This window comes from Muscardinus avellanarius (genome assembly GCF_963383645.1).
Source record: "Muscardinus avellanarius genome assembly, chromosome: X".
Lineage (NCBI taxonomy): Eukaryota > Metazoa > Chordata > Mammalia > Rodentia > Gliridae > Muscardinus > Muscardinus avellanarius.
The window spans coordinates 125,480,263-125,503,025 of NC_137792.1; positions in this window are offsets into that span (position 1 = coordinate 125,480,263).

Here is a 22,763-nt window from a genome sequence, read left to right on the forward strand (position 1 = left end):
CACAAGGAGCCGAGAGATATGTCAAGCAAGGTCTCGTTTATTCCTCTCCAAGCAACATATATATAGCACAAAACCACGAGGGTAATTTCCAATGGGAAATAGCCTAGCCTATCGGGATAAAGATCACTAGCACGTAGTTCACAGCCAATCCCAGGCCAGTACATGAGCCATTCATGTGTGCTGAAGCTCCTTTAAAGGTAAAAAGGGAAAAACTGCTCAGTCTCCCCACCCATAATGAATGGGGAAACCACGCCTTCCTAGCTTCCTCCAGGCGCCATCTTAGCCCCTTTTCTGCTGAATCATTTTACTGTTGAAGAAGTTCTTAAACTTTACCTAAAGCTTTTTCTTAGGCTGCAGGCCGCTCAGGCCGAGGGAGGCTGCATCTCTTTAGGTGCTGTATGCACACACCCCAACACAGAGTGACAATGGGGTAACAGGCAACCTTGAGACCTGACTATATCACATGCAAATATACTGAGGCAGGGAATAGTTTATTGTTTTAAAGTAGCAGAAATCATGCCAGGGTGGCTCTGAAGGAAATAAATAAACGATGGAAAAGCACACCCAAAGGCACAGGCAGGTGTCAGGACTTGTAGAATCTTGTAAACCATGGCAACAATTTATGATTCAATTCTAATTACAGAGAAGATGTATTGGTAGGTAGCCCCTCACCAAGTTCTCGGGACTAAAGCAAGGGCCTCACACCTATTAGGTCAACACTCTACCACTGAGCCTCATCCCCTCTCTTTTTTTCAGCCAGGGCCCCACTAAGTGGTCTAGGCTGGTCTCAAACTCCCGATCCTCCTGCCTCGGCTTCCTAAGCTAGAATAACAGCCATTGGTGAACTGCAGTCAGGAAGTGACGCTATCATTTTAGAACTTAACATAATTTTCCAGCTTATTGGAAGATACATTTTAAATTTCAGCTTTAGCATCTCCTTAAATCCAAGCTCACCATCCATTCTAAGTTAAAAGATCTTAGGAAGAGATATGTAGGCAGTAGCCTTCTTATGGGACCTTCAGAAAAATGACAGAATATATTTTCAAGAATTGGAGGAACGTGATTAAAAGAAAACTTGTTCAAACAAAGTAAGAACTGCCATAAACCTTCACCCATGCCTCAAACAGAGCACTTTAAAAATATCATACCTCAAGCTGGGCGTGAAGATGCACGCTTGTAATCCCCACGTTTCAGAGGCTGAGACAGGAGGAGGGTGGTTCCTGGATAGCCTCAGCTACTTTGTGAGACCCTTTGCAACTCAATGCGACCTTGTTTCAAAATAAAGAATAAAATATGCCAGGCATGGTGGCGCACACTTGTAATCCCAGCATTCAGAAGGTGGAGACCGGAGGATCCGGGTTCACGGACAGTGCCAACTACTTAGCAAGGCCTTTAGCAACTCAGTGAGACCCTGTTTCAAAAAATATAAAGACTAAAACATAGGACAAGGGGTGTAGCTCAGAGGTAGACTGCCCTGGGTTCCATCCTCAGTACCACACACACACACAAATAATAAAAAAATAGGGCTGGGGGGGCAGCTCAGACGTAAAATACCCCTGGGTTCCATCCCCAGTACCACAAAAAATAAATAAATACCTCTTAATGAGTCTACCTTTTTTTGAGAACATAATCAATTTTTCTTTTCCTGTTATTGCCACTTTCCTAAATCATCATCATGAGATTTGTTTATGTCCTATTCAACTTAAAAGCAAAATTATAGACCACAGTTAATGTTATAGTGAAAGAAAAAAAAGATAAATGTGTTTTTACTTAAGAATCTAGTAAGAACAAGATCAAAATTCAAGTAAGAAGTATGCCATTAATTAGAAAAAAATGGTATTAGTTCAAATACTATCTCTTCAAAGTGACCTTTATAGAATTACTCATCTTGCATGATACAGTCATTCTTGGTCACACTTACTCTACTTCCTACATTGCTATCTTCATTTCACTGAACACAAAATGCTACTCGCCAATGCCTGCCCCTCCCCAGCCCTGTATTATAAAAGTTATTAAAACTGGGAACTTATTTACCATTCTTTTGCCCATTTCCAGCATAGTGCTTGGCTTTTAGTAGGGGCTCGATAAATATTTAAAATATGTTGATCGTCCTATCTAAAAATTTTATAAAGCATCCATTGATATATAGTATGAAGAGGTGCAGATAGTTAAAGAAGGTAAAACATTGTCCCCACACCCCTAGTACTTATCCTGTAAGTTGACATCTATAATGAGATATGGATGTAAAATACCAGAGACATATTCAGTACCCAAACCAGGAAGTAATCTTACAACCACAAAAAATGGAAAGGTATGAATAGTTATAGCTATAATCCTAAGAGGCCACTACCTTACTAAAGGATACATTTTTATTTGCAAGGTGCCTTTCCTAAAAGTTACGAGGTCTCCATCTACCTTAGAGGTCAGAGGAAAGTACTGGTCCTTAAAAGAATGTGTATATACACGCATATATATTTATGTAATTAAACAAATATTTTATCAGTAGCATATCATAAAATGTATTTATTAATGATTCTCATTCCTAGTTTTTCTGCCAAGAATTTGGAGAAAGAAGACATTTCTAGACAATTATGAGAAAAGCAGATCAGGGGTCTAAATTATTACAATAATTCACAGATGCTTTTTAGGGGCTTAGTAGCATTCATTTACACCTTATATAGTCAAGTGCTTGTCTGAACATAGGAAGGGCACAGACGATTATTAAAACTGGCACACTTATGTCTACTTCTTTGGTACTGTGGATAAAACAGCCTAATCCAAAAATCTATAGATAAAACGTTTCTGTCGATTTTACCTGTTTTAGCAAAGTACCTTCAGCATTAAGGTTTTCTCAATATTGCAATGATAATCACACACGACATCTTTTTTTTTTTTAAGCGATTTCAATTTCAGCATCTAAAGTCACACTGCTTAGCTTCTTTCCCCCCACCTCCACACTACAACCTCTCCGACAACCTGCCAGAGAATCAATTAAGGTGCTTCATCAGTATTTCAGACAACATCCTCTATCTTTGCAAAGATTGACCATTATCATTACAAAATACACATCTGTGTCAAACCATGGAGAATTATGCCTCAGTGCACTTACAGCCATAAAGAGAAAAGCACTGAATGCTTTAATATTCAGGGTCCTTACAAGAATGCTAAAACACTCTCTGCTTCAAAGGTAATCATGTGATAAGTTCTCAAATTAGTCAAAATGAGAATTGGTTTAAAATGCTTCTTTTACAATCCGGCATAGATTCTTCCCTGCAGTTTTAGATTCCATTTCCCTTAGCCCAGAAAGCACAAGCTCTGCCTGGTGGTCATGCAGCCAGCATGGACAGGCGCTGCTAAAGCTGCATGCCAACGTGTGAGAGAGAGCTTTGCAGCACTGGGAGCCGACAGACCATTAGGCAGATTGGGACTCTGTGCAGCTGTCCGGATGCTGCTGGAATTGCCGCGCTCTTTGTCGCAGGATTATGCTGCCGGAGGGACCGCAGACTTGCTGCTTTAAACACCTTTATTTCCTTTGATGTGAATTTGATCTGTGGGAATTCAGATTTTTGAGAATAGCCTCATCTGAAATAAAAAGAACACTTTCAAATGCCTGTATTCTAATGTCTTCACAGTAACAGGAGCAACTGAGTTTTTCTCCTGGTCACATATGATTATGTGCTAGGCTACTTTTTAAAGGCTCATTTGAATCCTGATGTTCGAGTTCTTTGTGCACTCAATTTTCTTTATTAGCCAAGTGTTCTGCATGCATCTGGTATATTTTGACCTTATGGATTCTGTTTGTGGCTGCTTTTGCTTAAGCAGGTTCTTAAACACTGAGTATTTTAAGAGTATTCAAAAAGCAATCGACAGATCTCATTTTGTAGGGTGTGTGTAGCACTTAACTACCTACCTGTTGTGATTACCATTAGTGGTCATTAATTGACTATATTTTCAATTTTTAATTATATCCTTTGTATTTGTTTAACACCTGTGGTTGAGACTGATAAATCAGGAGTTACTGTTATCCTCCTCATCTTTATAATTAACCTGTCAAATGCATAACAAATATCTTACATCATCTCTGTGGGAGTTTTAGTCATTTGGAAGATAATTTCCATTCCACAGAAACACTGAGGTGAGATTCAAGAAATCGTCTACTAGCAGCTCATTTCTAATAAAGATGGAACTTTCTGTTTCTAAGTGAGATGGCATGATATACAGAGATGTGTATTTGTCCATACTATTCAGATGCACGCACATGGCCGACATTGCATGGATCACAGTAAAAGCTAAAAGTCAATACATTTTTAAGTAATCAAAAGTGTCATAAATATTCACTGAGCAGGATTTCCTCAATAGGCTGTCAGCCTGCTGTAGATTATTCTGCAGACACAGTGTAGCCTTACTTAAAGATGGGTCTCTTGAGAGCAATAGAGATGCACTGGAAAGTAGGAGGAGATGACATTAATACAAAATGCAAAGACATTTCTGCATTTCGCATCAGTGAGCTTCTGATCATTTTTTTTCATCTTGTAAATGTTTGGGATGAGCCTTTTTTTCCTTCCTTCCCTCACTAACTTACCCAGATTTTAGAGGTCAATAAGAAGAATACCAAAATTGTAATGCCAACTTTTAATAAAGTCTTACTCCAATAAAACTGAAAGTAGTTCTATCACATTTCAAATTCAAGGCACCAGTATATATGGTGGATTTAAAACCATAAAACTAGATGCAAATGGGAAGAGAGACCATAAAGGATTTAAACAAGATCCTAATGGGCTCTGCATTTGCACCTTATAAATGGCCCACATCATGGCCATAAAGAAATGCTCAGTGCAGCACTTCACAGGACAGTGAAATACCACATCTCTTGAATTATATGTATGTATGTATGTATGTATGTATGTATGTATATTGTCCCTGTGTTTTAAACTGAACTCAAATATTTGAATTTTTGTTTGACTTTGGGTATTTCAGCAATAAAGCACTGCTTTTCTTCTTTCTAACTCTAGATTAGATTAAATCTAAAATATCAACATCAGTCTCCGTGCAACCTCCAATATTCTGATTTCAGTCCGGTTTTTATTTTTCTTCATCACGGCATGAATTTAGAGGCAGATGAAAAAGTCATTTCAAGAACCAGAATACCGGCATTACATGGATCATTCCTTTCTTTGGCCTTGCTAGAATTGTGCATCAGAGTTTGTTTTCTTTCCTAGGGCATTTTGGTTAAAAACAGTTTGAGGATTAAAACTTCTCATTTCTGGATCCCTGGTGGACGTCAAATACCTAGTGTAAGAATATGCTGCCATAAATACCCTTCCAAAGTCTTCTTTGCATTTGTTTCCTTATAACGAAATGGAGAAAAAAAAATACCACCCTGCATCTCTGTTTGGTCCTCTGGAACCATGGAAAGGAAATAATATTCCATGGCTCATATACCCTGCACCTCAATCACCCATTTTCCAATCTGAGAGGCCACCAACTTAAGCATTTTTTCTGTGCTATATAAAGTGTAAACTATGTTCAAAAAATTCAATGTCAGGGAATGGGGCAGAGAATTACATGTCAGGTAGAATATCTCTATTTGCCAAAAAGCAGTCATTAGTCACTGATCTTTGAGTTCGTGTGAGAAGTAAAGAAGTTGGCTTCTCCCCATGTCAGCTCAAAACAGGCTGTTGGATAACAAATCAGTTTAGTGAAATAGCTGTAAGAATCAGAGTTCATTCTACACTTTCAAACTTCAGTGTGTGTATTAAATATGGGGATGCCTTTGCATCACCATGCACATACTCGCTAACACTGGATACTGAGGCACATAAGAGCATTTTTATTTTACCCATTAGCTTTGTGTCATTCTTTATCCTCAACACCAAGATAGTAGGGTCTAGGAATTCCAAATGAACTGGCCATACCCTGTAGACTGGTTCTGTAAGTTGTATTAAAAACACTGTAAAATAAATTTTACCGTAATATATAACCACACGTTGGTACTTACTGAAGTATCCTGTGCATACACTCTCAGACACCTGTATGTTTTCTCTTTTTACCCCCGTGTCTCCTCTTTCTTAGTGTCTGCTCTTGACTACTTGATTATTTTTGTAACATCAATTTAGGTTGAAAACAAACTGGAAGACTAAAGCACGTTTGGATTACCATGTGCTCTTAAAACTGAAAAGAAACTAGAGAGATCATGTGATGTGATTTCTTCCGATCTAATAAGAAGAAGTGAATTGTGCTTTGAAAAGACCTTCGCTTTCACTGAACAATGCATTTTCGATTATAAAGGCAAGATTGTTATCCTCTATTTTTTGTCGAAGATGGGCAAGAATTTGATGTTCTTGAATCAGGTTTTGCAAGCAAAATTTTCAGCATTTCAATATTTTTCATTGTTTCAGTGCTGACTAACAATGAGAAGGGTTTCTTTTTTATTTTATTTTTATGTGAATCTTACTGAAAACGTCTTCCATTCAGACTGTGGTTGGTGCTCCCTTCGCCCTCCACTTCCCCTTTCTTCCCCCTCAACGAGTGTCCGGGTTAACCATACTACATTCATTCATTTTCACATATTTGAATGTAGCTCATATAGGAACATTGTGCTACTTAAGCACTATCTGTATGGAGTACTTTGCATGGCTTTTCTGTTTAAGGGAAATAACACACACTGTGATGTGCCAATTGAAATTCTGTTGAAAAACAGCTTGACCTTGGAAAGTTATTCTTCTTTCTCTGAGACTCATTTTGGACATCGTTAAGGATGGCCCATCTCACAACATTTCTCTGTGAGGATTAAATGAAATAATCCATGGAAAGCACCAAAGTGCCAACTATACAGTGAGAGCTCAGTGGAACCGCCAGGTTTTCTAACAGTCTCTAAACCCCGCCCCTTGTAAATCTCTTTCTAGAGGGAAAGATTTACAAGGAGATATTTGTACCTGGCATCTTCAGGCTTCTTGGTAACTGATACCATACATTTGTGAAAAGATTGGTAGCGGTCTCTACCTCCTAGGTGCCAGTAATAGAGCCCACTTGACCCCGCAGGTAACAAAATTATCTGCAGACATCGTCAGATATCTTCTACAGGGCAAAACCACTCTTCATCCACACCACGAGCTCAGGTAGACATAGGTGAAAAGGCATTATCTCATTATCGCCATTGGTCTCTTAAATTTCAGAGTAATTAATAATCCTATGTATGCATCTGATTAAATGATTCTGAAATTCTTTGAGGGGGATAGGAGAGGGGAAATGGAAATTCCAGAATGTACATGACTTACATTCACAAACTAAAGTTAGTCACTATGCCAAACATGAGAAGGAAGGAGGAAGGAGGGAATAGGGTGGGAACTGGGTAAAGGCTAATTGGGTGATGTGTGCATATATGCCTCTACCATCTTGTACTACATTAAGACGTATGACTACAATGCACCAATAATAATTATAAAATAAAAAACAGGATAGTAAATGAAATAAATTGCTTGTTTTGAAATAGAAACTGGTTTTCCTGTCCTAATTCTAAAAACATACTCGTTTCTAAGCCAACCAACTTTGTTGTATTCTCTGTTGGCAACCTGTATTCTTGTTATAGATAATTTTATAAATACATGATTTGCTGGAAATTTATACACACATATAAACATACATATCCCATTTGAAAAACTTTTCAAAGTATACTACTTATAGAAGTTCACCTTAATTTACTCAGATGAGCTAGTTAAAGGTGTTTTCCAGAAATGATCTCATTATCATGTAAAAAGATGGTGCTTTGCTTTCATTATAATAATTATGCATATTTAATGTCAAACTTCCATAAGGGATATTTACGATATAACAATTTGGAGCAGAGAGGGTAGAGAAAATATAATGCTAACTAAAGAAAATAAAATGAAAGGACTAACCATAATCATATTGTTTTCTCTTAATCATACCATAGGCTACAGTGCAGATGTCACTATTGCCTTCACCTTTTAACAAAAAATAAATAAAAATAAAGAACCAAATGGTAGAATGGGGGGGGGAGATAGCAAAAGGGGCTTTGAAAGATTATGAATTCTGTACCTTGACAATTGAAACTGTGGAGTGAAGAGTAGGATAGCTGTCAGAAATTCAATCCAGACAGTCAGAGTAGCTCACAGCAGCGTATCATTCAATTGCCCTCTACATAGGGACTAGCACAGTCAATGCAATAAAATGAAACATACACTTCCCCTTGTGGAACATGCAGCAGCTGCCGCTATGCTTCAGATATGACAGTTCCCTAAGCTGCTTTTGGATATACTTAGGAACCCGTGTTAGCTGGTGGCCCCTGATGACAGCTAAGCAATTCTCAACTTAAACAAGTTCAAGTCCCATTGAAGCAGAAAAAAAGCAAAGGTTTTCTTTCTCTGCCTGAGTCAGAGCATTACTTTGAGTCCAGAGGTATTGTCAAAGAATTGTTTTATGAATGTCTTATCAATAGTCTGTACTTAATGTTCATCCCTTGTCCCAGGTATTAGCATCATAGAACACTGTCTTATAAGTCCATTTTTATTAAAACTCAGCCTTGTATGGGAAGCTGTACCCCCCCCTTTTCCTATCTTTAACCCTACTTGATTCCCATTAATGAGTTTCTTTACCCCATATAGAAATGTGAATATTATGTTCCTTAAGGGTCAATCTTTTGCCTTTCTATTTTTTTTAATTTTTTGGTGCTGGGGATTGGACTCAAAGGTATATTTCCTCCAAGTTGCACTTCTTATCCTTTTTAACTTTTTACTTTGAAGTAGGGTCTCACTAAGTTGCTGAAGCTGGCCTTGAACCTGTGAACCTTTGTTCTCAGCCATCCAAGTTCTGGAATTACAGATGTGTACCACCAGGTGTGGCTTAATAATATGTACTTTTGAAAATAAATCATGCTGAACAAAACTTCCCTACCAAATATGTTTCTTTTTTGGTCTTCTCCCTTATTTAACAATAAAAGTATTTCAAAGACACAGCTCCTGAGACTGGTAGTACAGCTCACCTTGCATATACTGGGTCCTAGGTTGTACCACCTTAATAAAATAAAACAGAGCTCCAAACATATTACTTGTTGTTCAAAATCTTTCCATAAATCCTCTCATGTGTCAGGAAGAAGACCAGATGCCTGCCAGGTACGGTGGCACATACATGTAAACCCAGTACTTAGGAGGCTGTGATAAGAGGTTCCAGGACAGCCTCAGCAAGTAGGAAGACTCTCAACAACCTAGCTAGACCCTCTTTCAAAATGAAAAGTGGCCTAGGGGTAGAGCTCAGAGGTAGAATGTCCCTGGGTTCAATCCCCAGTACCACAAAAATTAAAATATAAAAAGGGTGAGGATGTAGCTGAAAGGTAGAACACTCCAGGATTAATCCCCAGCAATGCATACAAAAAGAAAAGACCAAAGACCTTAGTCTGGTATCCCTAACTATTCTAAGTCTGGGAATGAGGTATATTGGAGAAAGAACAGAGTAAAATACAAATCCATCGGTTTTAGAATCAAATAAACCTGGGTTCAAAACTATTCTTTAACACATAAAAATCAAGGCAGCAATGGACTAGTCAATTAATGTTTTGGAGCTTCGATTTATTTATATAAAATAAGTGGGATTGGACTAGACGATTTCGAAGGACTGTATCAAATGTTTCGACTGTATCATTGTGGTTCTATTTTATAAGCACATCCCTCAGAAACTACGTATTATACATCTTGTGCTTCAAAAACTCTTAACTAGTATTCCTTGAATGCGTGCACTCTTGCTACCATAAGTTTGTCATGACTGTTAACTGCACCATGAATCTCTTTTCTCTCTTTTCTGCTATTGAATATTTTACCCTCAAGGCCTGGCTCAAATGCCACCTCCTCCAATAAAAATACTCTGCTCCCCACAGCAATAAGTGAGCTTTGCTCTTCACAAGTCCAATAGCATTTTATTTATGTCTCTTTGGGTCATTCATCATACGCTTCATATTTTCGCTTTATTTTCTCTACTAGATAATCAGTGCCTAAAGGGAAAACATCATGCCTGAAAGTCATGGAGATTTAGATATAGTCGGCTTACACTATTTCCCACCCCAAGTAAGAAGCTTTTCTATAGTAAAACCCCCAACTGATGATCCAGACAGTATTTAAGTAATGTTTATGAGAAGTTCTCTGCCTCATAAAGCATTCTACATAATGAACACAAATGTTAATGAATGCAAAGTTCCTCCAACTGGTGAGACCAAGCAAGCTTCTCTGACTTCAACTTGGTGTAATCCTCTAATTATAAGCTGTGTTTCCTAAATTTGCTTATGTTTTAGTTACTGTTCCTCTCAGACGGACATCGTTGTTTCCTCCAACGTATGAATCGCAGGCTTGTGGCATAGCTCCACAGGTGTGGACTTTCTGCTCCATTTTATGTGCTTTACACCACAGCACCTGAATACCTACCTCAGCTCTCTATCTTCCCCAGGTAACTTTCGTTATGTATTCCATTATGATCACTTCACTTAATATAAGGTCCTTTTGTCCTATGTAATAATAGCAACAATCAGTAACTCATTCTCCAAACTCATTAGTCCATCTATTCATTCAACAGATAATATCTAGCATGTGGAAGATACAATGTTGAGCTCTGGGGACAAACTAATAAGCAAAAATAGACACACATTATCAAAGTGAAGAGCACTTCACAGAAGTGATCAGGACAGGCTTTATTAAAATTAGTAGTTAGGGGGGAAAAAAAGGCCTCTCAGAATGCTAATGCGAAAAAGAACATTTAACAAAGGGTTATCCAGAAAAGGATGTCAGTGGAGGCTTCTATTCAGAAATGATATTTGAGCTGAAACATAAAAAATTAATATATCTGGGTGTCGTGGCACGTACCTGTAATCCCAGTACTTGGAAGCTGAGACTCAAGGCGGATCTCGGGTCTTCCTTTGCCAGTCTCAGCAAATTACTAAGACTCTCTACAACTTAGTGAGACTAACACTAAACAAAATAAAAAATGTCTGGAGGTTTAATTCAGAGGGAGAACCATCGGGTTCAATCCTTTGTACCACACACACAAAAAGAGGGAAAAAATATCAATTAGGCAAAACAAAGATGGGAAGACGGATTCTAGACATGAAGGCAACTATTTCTGCAAGGATCTCTAGACAGGAAGCACAAGGGCATTTTTAGAAAATAAAAAAAAATTGGGATGAATGGAATTCAGGAAGCATGGAGGATATAGAGGTTTGGGGGGGGCATGAAGACGGAAAACTATGTTAAAAAAGAGTTATATCTCAAAAACAAAAATCTGGTTAAGTTTGGGTGGGAAAAGGGTAGCAAATGATCTGATATGCATTATTTTGGTTGAGTTATAAATAGCATGCAAGAAAATATTTATATTTTAGAGATCCCATTCAATCTGTTCTGATAAACACATGTCAAGTCACAGAACATTCCCATCATGACAAAAAAATTCTACTATGCTGTTTCCCAGCCTTTCCTTAGGCAACCGCTCATCTGATCTCTATCACTCTAGGTAATGTACCGACTTTAATACTTCATATACATTATGTAAAGCCGGGCGTGGTGGTGCATACTTGTAATCCCAGCATTTGGGAGGCTGAGACCGGAGGATCACGGTTCGCGGACAGCCTCAGCTACTTAGTGAGGCCCTCTGCAACTCAGTGAGACCCGGTTTCAAAATAAAGAATAAAAAATAGGGCAGGGGGTGTAGCTCGGAGGTTGAATGCCCCTGGGTTCCGTTCCCAGACCCGCAAAAAAAAAAAAAAAGAAAAAAGAAAAAAAAGATATACATAATGTAGCAACACAATATGTAATCTTCAAATTAAATTACCTTCCTTCACTGAGTATGACGTATAGATTTAAGCCAGCTTTTTTCAAACTTACAGATAATAGCAATTCACTGTTTGCACAGATAGAAGGCTAATATCTTCAAAAATAACAAATATATAATCAAGTAAATAATAAAAGTTCTCTACTTCCTCTGACCTCTCTCCCCTATAAGTTTACAATTCTAACTTTAGCTGTAGATGACTAAGACATGGAATAATAATGTAAAAAATTGTTTTAATATGCAACTTTGCTTCGCCTTTTGATTGAAAATGTTTTACAAGAACCAGGAAGATAAAGAAAGAGGAGAAGGGAAAGAAGAAGTCATTCTAGAGAGCACCAAGAGAATTTTTAATTTGCAATACAAAAATAACAAGACATTACATGGTTCTTGAATCTAAACTGCCTGTGGAAATAGGAAGGAAAAAGGCATTTCAATAAAAATAGCAAGTTTTTCAATATTTAAATAGACTGTCTTCCAAAGTCCCTCTTCTTCTAAAAACTCTCATTAAGATGAATTTGCTCATTTGTTTCAAAGGAAATTTAAAGTGAATTAAGTTTGAAAAGTGGACTGAAATGGAAGTCACACTAATACTGGAATGAAGTCGTATAAATATAAATGTGAAATTGAGTTCTTTGTACTTTACACTTTAGTCAGTCATATTGCTTTATCTGTTCTACGTAAAACCAGTGATTCCAACGCATCTAGTCCTGTATCTTATTTACCAAAGGAAGCTTCATATGTAATTCTCAGGGGCATTCAATGAAAAGAGGAATGCATGGTTATATAACTGTGGTAAAGTGTAGGTTTTTGTTCGCATTTCTTTACAATGTAAAATGAGACATTAAAGCTTCTAAACCAGCCAGGTATGATGGCACATACCCATAACCCCAATACCTGGGAGGCCAGCCTCAGCAACATAGCAAGACCCTCAACAACTCAGTGACACCCTGTCTCCCAATAAAATATAAAAGAGGGCTCATGGGGTAGCTCAGAGGTAGAATGGCCCTGGGTTCAATATCCAGTATAAAAAAAATAAATGAAAATAAGGAAAACTTTAAAAAATCCTGACAAGTCTCCTAGTAATAAAATCTAAAAGTTTTCTTCTAGTAAAGCTCTATGTAAGCTGACTCTACTGTTCCTCCCCATTGCCTTTTAGTCATGGAGCTCCAGTTTCATGTCCCTCCTCAAATACAACATGCTAATTCACACATCAAAGCCTTGAACTAACTAGTCCCTCTACTGTGAAAGCGCTCCTCTCCATTATATCAAATCTGGCTCCTTTACTTTATTCACGTCTCTGTTCAAATAACATTTTTTCCGAGAGGCCTTCTTTTTCCTCCTATCTAGAAGGAAACCCCCACCCTCATTGCTCATTACCAGCCTTTCTTTGAAAAAAGAAATTTTTTTATTGGTGCATTGTAGTCATACATCTTAATGGGATAAAAGATGGTGGAGACATTCATGCACACATCATCCAATAAGCCCTTACTTGATCCCCACCCCATTCCCTCCCATCCCCCCTCCTCATGCTTGGCTTAGTGATTGACTCTGATATGTTTAAGTACATCATGTGCTTTAGAGAGTTTCCCTCTTCCCCCTCCATCCCCTCAGTCAGGTCACCTTATTCATTCATCTATAGAGTCCCCTTCTTCATCTAGAGTTCCTCCCGTCCCCCATTTCTCCCTAGCTTTTGCACATTAAGGCGAGCATCCGATTTCTTCTTTTTTTGTGACTAATCTTTTCTTTAGCATGCTTCATAGACAAATATGATAGGAACACTATATGTTTGCTGATCATCTGTGTTCTTTCCCAAAATCCAAGTTGTGTGATGGTAAGGCCTTGGTCTACCTTACTGAATGTAGATAAAAACAGTCCCTGGAGCACAAATGCTCTTTGAGTGAATGAAATAGCAAACAATAAAGCAAATCCTTTGCATCTGCAAAACAAGTGCTTTCTCCAAGTATTTGATCATGGTACTTATTATTTGTGTAACACAAATTAACTTTTTTTTTTGGGGGGGGCGGATCTGGGGATGGAATCCAGGGGCATTCTACCTCTGAGCTACACCCCTTCCCCATTTTTTATTTGTTATTTTGAAACAGGGTCTCACTGAGTTGCGAAGGGCCTCACTAACTAGCTGAGGCTGGCCGCGAACCCTGATTCTCCTGTCTCAGCCTCCCAAATGCTGAGATTACAAGCGTGCGCCACCACGCCCGGCTTACATTTTAACATTTTTAAAGAAGCAATATTGTACAAAAAACACTAGGAAATTCTGATCTAGGATAATATAACTTGGAATAGGGAACACTGCCAGAGGCATTATTGGTGGAATAATGCCAGAGGCATAAGAGGAATGAAACAGGCTTATTAGTGGAATACTGAAGACACATAGCGACTTGTAAAGCCTCCCATGTTAGTGTTATTATTGTTAAGGAGAATAAAAGGCTGCGGTATGTCCCAATTAATATGCTTAATTTGTGTAAAAACCTTCTTAATTCATTTCAAACATTCTTTGGATTCATCAGCCCAGTCAAATCGGTAACTAGATTTGTATTCTTAAAAGAAGCAATGCAGTCCAAGAAGACTCATTACATTAGCAAACCTACTAATTGTAGGAACACAAGAAAGAATAATAAAATTTAAGTGAATAAACTAAGCCAGTTGACCTATTTATATACTTAAGAGGGTTAAACAGCATCACTCAGTTTCTGCTGACAACTTAACTTTTTGCTTACAACATATAAGCCTTTTTTTTCTTTTCCACTATGTTGACATAATTTTTTGACTTCACACCTTAAAAATGTGAAGAACTCCTAGAAAATTTTATTGTTCCTCCTGAACAATAAAAGTGTGGTTTCAAATGAGCATTGGAAGTCCAGCTGGATCTGCTCTTGTTTTTTTTCTTTTTAGTTTAGTATATCTGAAGTAAAATTGTACAATTAGAATAAGGTTGATGAAGCCGGGCATGGTGGCGCACGCTTGTAATCCCCGCACTTGGCAGGCTGAGACAGGAGGATCACGCAGGTTCGAAGCCAGCCTCAGCTACTTAGTGAGGCTCTCAGCAACTTAGTGAGACCCTGTTTCCAAATAAAATAGAAAATAGGTCTGGAAGTATAGCCCGGAAGTAGAAAGCCTCTGGGTTCCACCCCCAGTACCACCAAAAAAAAAAAAAAAAAGGAAAAGAAAGAATAAGGTTGATGAGATCTCTACCTACAGGGCGATAGAAGAGTGTTGTTGTTTTTTTTTTTTTTTTTTAATTGTATTACAAAGGCCAAACTAATGTTAGCAATGGCTCCTATCAATGTTAAGGTCATACCAAATTTCTTTCCAGAGACCCGGAGTGAAGTTGGATGATGGCAAGGATGGGAGGGTTGGAGGGCCCTTGGTAGTAGGATGGTGATGACACTGGTTTCTATAAAACATAGCACACTATTCATCAGGTTACAAGCAAATAAGAAAAGGTTAGCAACCTGCTTGATTTTCTACCGCCCAATAAATGAGGAGTTGCAGCATCTCAGAAAAACAGTATTCACCAGAAAAACAAGAAGAAGTGATGAAAAAGAGACAATGAAAAAAGGATAAAATGTGTTTCTCCTTCAATGCTAGGGATTGGTACTACTAAAGAAAGGACTATAGGTATTCTGTTTTCATAAGGGATAGTGAGGAAATATTAGAAGTCACTGGGTCTTTTTTCGCGAGAGCTTGCAATGTGCAATAAGAGCAGACGTTTATGTTACGATCAGCACTCTGAAGCTTTCTGAGTATCCTGAGTACTCAAGACCAAAAATGAAAAGAAAATTGGCAATAGTTTGTATCCCACTATGATGTATGAATACAGTGCACCAATAAAAAATTAAAAAAAAAGAAAAAAAAAACAAAAAAGAGGCTACTTTTCAAGGAGGAAAAACATTGCTGCTTTGATTTGTATATAAATCAAGTGATTTTTCTTAATTTTTTAAAGTAGAAGCAATAGATTATCTCTGATCTAGCCAATTTTGTCACTAGCAGTTTTGCAATTGGTAACATCCATTAGAAGATAGATGGATGAAATCAGGGAAAAGAGTCAATAATTGAACACAAAAAGTTAACTGATTTCTATGGGGATTAAACTTCTCAAATTGAAACTATCAAGTTTAGCTTCCAGCATAATAGTTCACAAACGCAAATCTATGTACCATGGCTCTGGCTAATATCTCTGCTTTTTACTAGTTGGTTAAAACTACAAAATCATGATTTTTGGATGGTTCTTTTACCCACTGTCTCATTTTTCAGAGGGATTGATCTTTATCTTTTCTAAGTTTTTATGTTAACATACTCTTTCTTATAGGAAATGATTAAAGTAGTACATGATATTCCTAGGTATTTTATAGGTTTTGAGGTTATAGTGAATGGAATTGTTGTTTTTGTTTCTTTCATTGTGGATTCGTTGTTGGCGTAAAGAAAGGCCACTGATTTCTTTAGGTTGATTTTGTAACCTGCGACTTTGCTGAATTTGTCGATCAGCTCCAGAAGTCTTTTGGTTGAGTTCTTTGGGTCTTCCAGATAAAGGATCATGTCATCTGCAAATAAGGATAGTTTTACTTCCTCTCTTCCTATGTGGATTCCTTTGATTTCCTTCTCTTGTCTGATTGCTGCAGCAAGAGTCTCAAGGACTATATTGAAAAGGAGTGGTGATAGTGGGCATCCTTGTCTTGTTCCTGACTGAAGCGGAAATTCTTGCAGTTTTTCCCCATTCAATATAATGTTGGCTTTGGGTTTGCAGTATATTGCCTTGATTATGTTGAAGTACTTTCCTTCTATCCCAATTTTTTGCAGTGTTTTTAACATAAATGGGTGTTGGATTTTGTCGAATGCTTTTTCAGCATCTATTGCTATGATGATGTGGTTTTTGTTCTTGGTTCTATTTATGTGGTGAATAACATGTATTGATTTGCGTATGTTGAACCAGCCTTGTTTTTCTGGGATGAAACCGACTTGGTCATGATGTATTATTCTCTTGATATAGTTTTGAATGCGTATAGCTAGTATTTTGTTTAGAATTTTTGCATCTATGTTCATTAAGGATATTGGTCTGTAGTTTTCCTTTCTTGAGGTATCTTTATTTGGTAAAGACCTCTACAACAAAAACTATAAAACATTAAAGAAAGAAATAGAAGAAGATCTTGGAAGATGGAAAGATCTCCCGTGCTCATGGATAGGCAGAATAAATATCATCAAAATGGCCATTCTGCCAAAACTGATCTATAGGTTCAATGCAATTCCCATTAAAATACCAGTGACATTCTTCAAAGACCTAGAAAAATCAATCATGAACTTCATATGGAGAAGGAAAAGACCTAGAATAGCCAAAGCAATTCTCAATAACAAGAAACATGCAGGAGGCATTACAATCCCAGACTTCAAACTATACTATAGAGCAATAGTAGTAAAAACAGCATGGTACTGGCACAAAAACAGATATACTGACCAGTGGATTAGAATAGAAGATACAGAAACAAACCCACACATCTTTAGTCAATTAATCTTTGACAAAGGGGCCAAACACATACGCTGGAGAAAAGACAGCCTTTTCAACAAGTGGTGCTGGGAGAACTGGCTAACCATTTGTAAAAAGATGAATCTAAACCCCTATATCTCACCCAACACAGGAATCAACTCAAGATGGATTAAAGACTTAGAAATTAGACCTGAGACGGTGAAGTTAGTAGAGGAGAACATAGGTTCAACACTACAACATATTGGCACAGGCAGTAACTTTCTCAACAAAACCTCCAAAGCTCAGGAAATTAAAGCAAGAATAAACAAATGGGACAACATCAAACTAAAAAGTTTCTTCTCATCAAAGGAAACTATCAATAACCTAAAGAGGAAGCCTACAGAATGGGAAAGGATCTTTACCAGCCACCATTCTGATAGGGGGCTAATATCCAGAGTATACAAAGAGCTCAAAAGGCTCTACACTAGCAAAACAAACAACCCAATCAAGAAATGGGCAAATGAACTAAATAGACACTTCACAAAAGAGGAGATACAAAGGGCTAATAGATACATGAAAAGATGTTCTTCATCACTGGCCATCAGGGAGATGCAAATCAAAACTACACTGAGATTCCATCTAACCCCAGTCAGAGTAGCAAGCATAAAGAAATCAAACAACAACAAATGCTGGTGAGGATGTGGGGAAAGAGGAACTCTTTTACACTGTTGGTGGGAGTGCAAACTAGTTCAGCCACTATGGAGATCTGTGTGGAGATTCCTGAGAAAGTTGGGAATAGATCCACCATATGATCCAGCTATACCACTCCTAGGTATCTTACCAAAGGGGTTGAATTCAGAGAAATACAGCAACGTATGCATACCTATGTTCATAGCAGCACAATTTGTAATAGCCAAAATATGGAACCAACCCAGATCACCATCAACAGATGAATGGATAGCAAAACTGTGGGAAATACACACAATGGAATTCTATTCAGCCATAAAGAAGAACAAAATTACATCATTTGCAAGATGGAAAGCCCTGGAGAACATCATGTTAAGTGAGATCAGCCAAGCACAGAAGGAGAAGATACACATGTTTCCTCTAATATGCCCAAACTAGAAAACACAAAGGATACCAGTAGGACCCCAGATATTAGAGGGGAAATACTAGCTAAGTTTTAATGGAAAGATAGGAGAGGAGAAAGACCGATCTGGATTAATGAGGGTCTACACCTGAACATGTGTAAAATTATGAATAAGACATGGTTAACCTGGACAACCATTGGTGGGGGGGGAGGGGGAGGGGGGGGGAGGGCACCAAATATAGTATAAATGTATACTACTTATGTTCAATAAAAAATTGTTTAAAAAAAGTAGTACATGATATTATGTGTTTAATTTCTTATTTAAATAAAAAACTGGTATCCTAAATTAGTCTCCAAAAATTTTTGGAATGGATATTTTAACTCCCAAGTTTTGGAACCAATGAGGGATGTGATTTTATAGCATACCAATGTCTAAGAGATCTAGAATTATTTGGGTATTATTTCTAGTGCCAGTCATTGCCTATCATTGCCCCAGTCAATAAATCACAGCAAAATAGAGCCTGCAATTGGCTGTAGGTATATCTTTATGTAGGTAAATATTAATTAATTGACTAATGAAATTCTTGTCACATGCTATTGGGAGTGCATATAAACTATTAATAAACTTAATGGGCCTTTCATTTTTGCTATTTTGACCATTCAGGTAGTACTGCCACTCAACAAAAAGAGAAAAGAAAAGGAAGTCCAAAATACAAATTACAATGATGAGAACCAATAGAAATGAGGGAAAAAGGATATTAGCCCGTCAAGACGTTGACAATCAGAACTAGAAGACTCATAATAAAATCTGTATTTGATGTTTCAAAAATAAGTGTGATTCAGAAATATCTCTGAACATATTTTAAAAAGAGAGAAGATTTTGTCATGACATCGCAATTGTATACTATCATTAATGCAAAAATCATTAATTATAACAACATGGAAAAACTGGAAGAAAAATCTAAGAAATAAAGGAATTAATTGGCATATCACATGGAAAGACAAATGAAAATTATAAAAAGTGTTGAGGAGACATGGGCTATGTAATGAAAAGTTTTACCACCCATTTAATAAGAGTACCAGAAGTAGGTGAAGAAGAGAAAGGGGAAGAAATGGTTGAAGATGTAAAGGTTGAGAATATACCAGAAATTAAAAGATACAATTGTCTACAAATTCAATAAGTAAAATAAATCATAGAGTTTATATTTAAAAGAAATTCATCATTTCACACATCATTATGAAAATGAAGATTATTGCAAAGAGAAAATCCTAAGATCATGCAGAATAGAAAAGATAAGACAAATCAAATATTAAAAAGTATAGCTTAAGCTGGACGTGTTGGTGCACCCTTGTAATTCCAACATTGGGGAGGCTGAGACCGGAGGATCATGGTTTGCAGCCAGCCTCAGCTACTCAGTGAGGCCAAGATTCCAAATAATAAAAAATAGGGCTGGGGGTGGAGCTCAGAGGCGGGATGCCCCCGGGTTCCATCCCCAAACCTGAAAAATTAGAAACAAAAAAAAAAGTGTAGCTCTCTTGAGGCTGACGTTTTAAAAGCTAGAGTGGGAATCACAAGACAGTAGATATAGCTTGTTTTTGTTTTTGCGTATGTGCCAGGCAAAGTATTGATAACAATTAAGAACTATATTCTTTAAGTGAGAGTTTAATGCAGACAATTCAAAGATAATCAAAATTAATTTTTATACTATTTATAAAAATAAAATAGAACATCACTAAAAAAAATGCCAAAGGAAATATTTTAAGCAGAAGGAAAATCATTCTACATGAAAGGCTCAATATGCAAAAAAGGAAAGATGTGGTAAATGACTAATTAATAATATTTCATGGAATTATAATATATAATTAAAATACATTAATTTGCTCAAAATTCTTATATTGATTCATGATATTTAAGAAATTGTTTAATTTAGGCATTTGTAAATTAATAGGCATATTACATTTCCTGTGGTTGTCATTTAAGATAAAGGTGCCAAGAATACAAATTTAAAAAAATAGAGAAAGAGCTGGGCATGGTGGTGCAAACCTTTAGTCCTGGTGTTTGGAGGGCTGAGACAGGAGAATCACAGGTTCAAGTCCAACCTTACAAACTTAGCAAGACCCTTAGCACCTTAAGGAGACTCTTTTTCAAAATAAAAAATTAAAAGGTATAGCTCAGCGGTAGAATGCCTCTGAGTTCAACTCCTAAAATAATAAATTTAATTAGATATTAGAGAAAGAAAAGAATGAGAAAAAAAGAATTAAGTGAAAAAGAAGCAAATAGAGAAGGTAGAGCAAATCTAAGGCACAAAAGAGAGTAGAAATAAATGCAAATATATCATTCTTCACATCACTATATGTATGTGGAATAAACGGTCCTATTAGAAGACATATAGCAGACATTTTATTCAGTTAACTACAGTCTGTTCATAAGAAATGCAATTAAAATATTAGGAGGGAATTATAAGTAAAATTTTGGAAAAGTAACAAATAACATTTCCAATGAAACTAGCTATATTGGTAGTGCATAAATCATAAATGTTAATAATAATTATCATAGCCAAGCACATGGCACATACCTGTAACCACAGTACTTGAGAGCCTGAGACAGGAGGATCAAAGGTTTGATACTAGCCTCAGCAACTTAGCAAGACCTTGTTTTGAAATTAAAAGTAAAAAGGAGGGCCGGGCGTGGTGGCGCACTCTTGTAATCCCCGCGCTTGGGAGGCGGAGACAGGAGGATCGCGCAAGTTCGAAGCCAGCCGCGCTGGCGTAAGAGACCCTGTTTCAAAAATATAAAATAGGTCTGGGAGTGTAGCCCGGAGGTAGAAGGGCTTCCAGGAACCCCAGTACCACCAAAAAAAAAAAAAAAAAAGTAAAAAGGATTAGGGGTATAGCTTGAAGGTAGAATGCTGTGAGGTTCAATCCTCCAGTCACAAATAATACATATAGCTATTATTATTATTATTGTGATAATGTGATAGAGCAAGTGCATAATGTCTAAAAGTCCATTCACCAAAAAGATACAAGTCTAAAACATGTATTAATAATAATAACAACCAAGCTGAGCATGGTGGCGCACATCTGTAATCCCAGTACCTGGGAGGCTGAGAAAGGAGGATCGCAGGTTTTGGGCCAGCCTCAGCTATTTAGTGAGACCTTCTGCAGGGTCCTGTTATGTTGCCGAGAGTCTCACAATGTTGCAAAGGTTATCTTTTAACTTGGGATCCTGTGTCTCGGCCTCCCAAGTCCTGGAATTACAGAAGTGGGCTACAATACCCAGCTTCCTGATCATATTTAAAAAGAATAAAGGATAAATATTTGTTGCCTGAGCATCTAGTTTAATAAATTAATAATAGAAAAGTAAGTATAAAGATAGTATTGATAAATATAAGAGCAGAAATAAACTGGAAAGCAATTTTAGAATAAGAAAGATAAAATGTACTTTGTGGCCACTAATAAAATTGATCAAAACTAAAAACCTAAAATGGCAGGAAGAAAAAAGGAAGAAGAAAGGTAGGAAGTCGCAAATAATGTTGAGAATGTGACAGAGGATGTGATAATAACTTTATCCTAAGTTCAAAACTTAAATAAAAGGAATAAAAGGGCATCAAGAATAAATGTAGTATCCAAATATTAAATAAATGGATTCAGTAAGTAAAAACGCCCTCACATTGAAAACCTCAGCAGAAGATGGTTGTGTTAGTAAGATGTATCAAGCAATCAAAAAGTAAATAATTTTCATGTTTTTATAAGCTAGTTTATAAGAAAACAGGAAACACTCCCAGGTTCGTATCCCTGAGTATCATAACTCTACGAGCCTAACAAAGAAAAATAAATTTATAGGCCAATATATCACATTAAATTTATGCAAGATAATAAGCATATTATCAATAAATCAAATCCACTGTACAAAGCACTCTGACCAAACCAGATTTATCCTGGAATATAAAACTGATTTAACACCTGATAAACAATATAATTGTCTCAATCTGAGCCTCTGCCTACACATAAGGATTTGCATGCAAGTAATTATTTGAAGAAAGTAATAGTTGTAAAGAGGGAAAGCCATTACATTGGAACATTCTCAACTGTGACCAATAAGGACAGAGTTATCCATTCTAAGCAGAGAAGATGGAAATGTTTTTATCTGGCTTGAGTTGCTCCATGCACATCAGCACTTCCTTACTTCCAATCTATACAAGACTTCCAAGCAAATACCAGGATGCATTAATCATCTTTCCTGCCACTGTGACCAAAATATCTGACAAGCACAACTCAGCTGTGGAACACTTTATATGGCTCGTGGGTTAGAGGTTCAGTCCATGAGTAGACAGCTCCAAGGCATAAACCAGCTCCAAAGTAGAAACTGCA